The sequence below is a fragment of the Galeopterus variegatus genome, unplaced genomic scaffold (genome assembly GCF_000696425.1).
Source record: "Galeopterus variegatus unplaced genomic scaffold, G_variegatus-3.0.2 Scaffold7539, whole genome shotgun sequence".
Lineage (NCBI taxonomy): Eukaryota > Metazoa > Chordata > Mammalia > Dermoptera > Cynocephalidae > Galeopterus > Galeopterus variegatus.
This window is the reverse complement of record NW_007733650.1, coordinates 133,291-135,702: the sequence shown is the minus strand read 5'-3', so window position 1 is coordinate 135,702 and position 2,412 is coordinate 133,291. Positions and strand designations below refer to the sequence as shown.

The following is a 2,412-nucleotide window of genomic DNA, read 5'->3' as shown; positions in this document are numbered from 1 at the left end:
ATCTGTTGCCGGACACGGAAAAAGACAAAAGACAAAAAAAAAAAAAAGAAAAGAAAAGAAACTAGACTAAACTATATGCTGTCTTCAAGAGACCCATCTCACCTATAAAAATACAGACTAAAAGTGAAAGGATGGCAAAAGATATACCATGTGAACAGAAACCAAAAATGAGCAGGAGTAGCTATTCTTATATTGGATACAATAGACTTCAAACCAAAAACCATAAAAAGAGATAAAGAAGGCCATTATTATAATGATAAAGGGATCTATCCAGTTAGAGGACATAACAATCATAAATATGTATGCACCCAAAAGTGGATCACCCAGATATGTAAAGCAAACACTCTTAGACCTTAAAAAAAGAGATAGACCTAAATACAATAATACCAGGCAACCTGAACACCCCTCTCTCAGTATTAAGACAAATCTTTCAAGCAACAAATCAACAAAGAAACACAGGATTTAAACTACACCTTAGACCAGTGGGAACTGGCAGACATCTACAGAACATTTCACCCAACAACTAGAGAGTATATATTCTTATCAGCACATGGAACATTCTCCAGGATAGACCACATACTAGGTCACAAATCAAGTATTAGCAAATTTTAAAAAACTGAAATCATCCTAAGTATCTTTTCAGACCACAGTGGATTAAAACTGGAAATCAATAACGAGCAAAATTCTGGAAACCACTCAAGTGCATGGAAACTGAAAAACTGACTCCTGAATGACCTATGGGTCCAAGAAGAAATTAAACAGGAAATCAAATAATTTCTTGAAACTAATGAAAATAAAGATGCATCATAATAAAACCTTTGGGCTACTGCAAAAGCAGTACTAAGAGGGAAGTTTATTTCTATATACACTTACATCAAAAGAATGGAAAGAGGAGGGTGGTGGGTTAGCTTAGTTGGTTAGAGCACAGCCTTACAACACCAAGGTTATGGGTTCAGATCCCTGTACTGGCCAGCCACCAAAAAAAAAGGAAAGATGTCAAATAAATGACCTAACTCTATGCCTCAAATAACTAGAAAAAGAACAACAATCCAATCCCAAAAGTAGTAGACAGAAATAATCAAACTCAGGGCTGAACTAAATGAAGAAGAGATCTAAAAAACAATACAAAAGATCAATGAAACAAAAAGTTGGTTTTTTGATCAGATAAATCAAATAAACAAACCATTAACTAGGTTCACAAAGAGAGAGAGAGAGAGAGAGAGAGAGAGAGAGAGAGAAGATCCAAATAACAAAAATCAGGAATGAAAAGGGAAACATTACAATCAATACCACAGAAATATGAAGAATCATTAAAAATTATTATTATAACAGTACACCAACAAATATGAAAAGCTGGAGGAAATAGATAAATTTTTGAACACATACAAGTGACCAAGACTGAACCAAGAAGAAATAGAGACCCTAAACAGACCAATAACAAGCAATGCAATTGAAGCAGTAATCAGAAATCTTCCAGCAAAGAAAATCTCACGACTGGATGGCTTTACAGCTGAATTCTACCAAACCTTTAAAGAAGAATTAACACCATTTCTCTACAAACTTTTCCCCAAAATTGAAACAGAAGCCACTCTCCCAAACTCATTCTATGAGGCCAGCATCACCTTGACACCAAAACCAGATAAAGATACAACAAAAAAGAAAATTACATGCAAATATTCTTGATGAACATAGATGCAAAAAACCTCAACAAGCAACCAGTACAGCAACACATCAAAAAAAATTATACACCAGGATCAAGTGGGATTCATTCCAGGGATGCAAGGTTGGTTCAACATATGCAAGTCAATAAGTGTGATATACCACATCAACAAAACCAAGGACAAAAACTATACGATTATCTCAATTGATGAAGAAAAGGCATTCAACAAAATTCAATGTCCTTTCATGATTAAGACTCTCAGCAAATTACATACAGAAGGAAATTACCTCAATACAATAAAAGCCATTTACGACAATCTAATCACCAATATCATCCCTTAAGAACAAGAACAAGACAAGGATGTCCACTCTCACCACTCCTATTTAACATAGTATTGGAAGTACTAGCCAGAGCAATCCTGCAAGAGAAAGAAAGAAAGAGCATCAAGATTGGAGAGGACTAGTAAAACTGTCTGTTTGCTGACGACATGATCTTATATACAGAAAAATCTAAAGATTCTAGCAAAAAGCTCTTAGAGCTGATTAACAAATTCAGTAACACTGCAGAATACAACATCAGTATATAAAAATCAGTAGTGTTTTGGGGCCGGCCCAGTGGCGCACTGGATAGTGCACTGCTTGGGAAGCGCGGCGGCACTCCCGCCCGAGGGTTCAGATCCCACATACAGACCGGTTCCCGCTCACTGGCTGAGCGAGGCGCGGGAGCAACACCGAGGGTTGCGATCCTGTTGC

At 36.7% G+C, this 2,412-nt stretch overlaps 1 protein-coding gene across 1 annotated transcript in view; it reads right to left on the bottom strand.

Annotated features, from left to right (window-relative positions):
* The window catches only part of AXDND1 (axonemal dynein light chain domain containing 1), an 88,671-nt gene that overhangs the window by 18,134 nt on the left and 68,125 nt on the right, over positions 1 to 2,412 (bottom strand). The window lies entirely within an intron of this gene.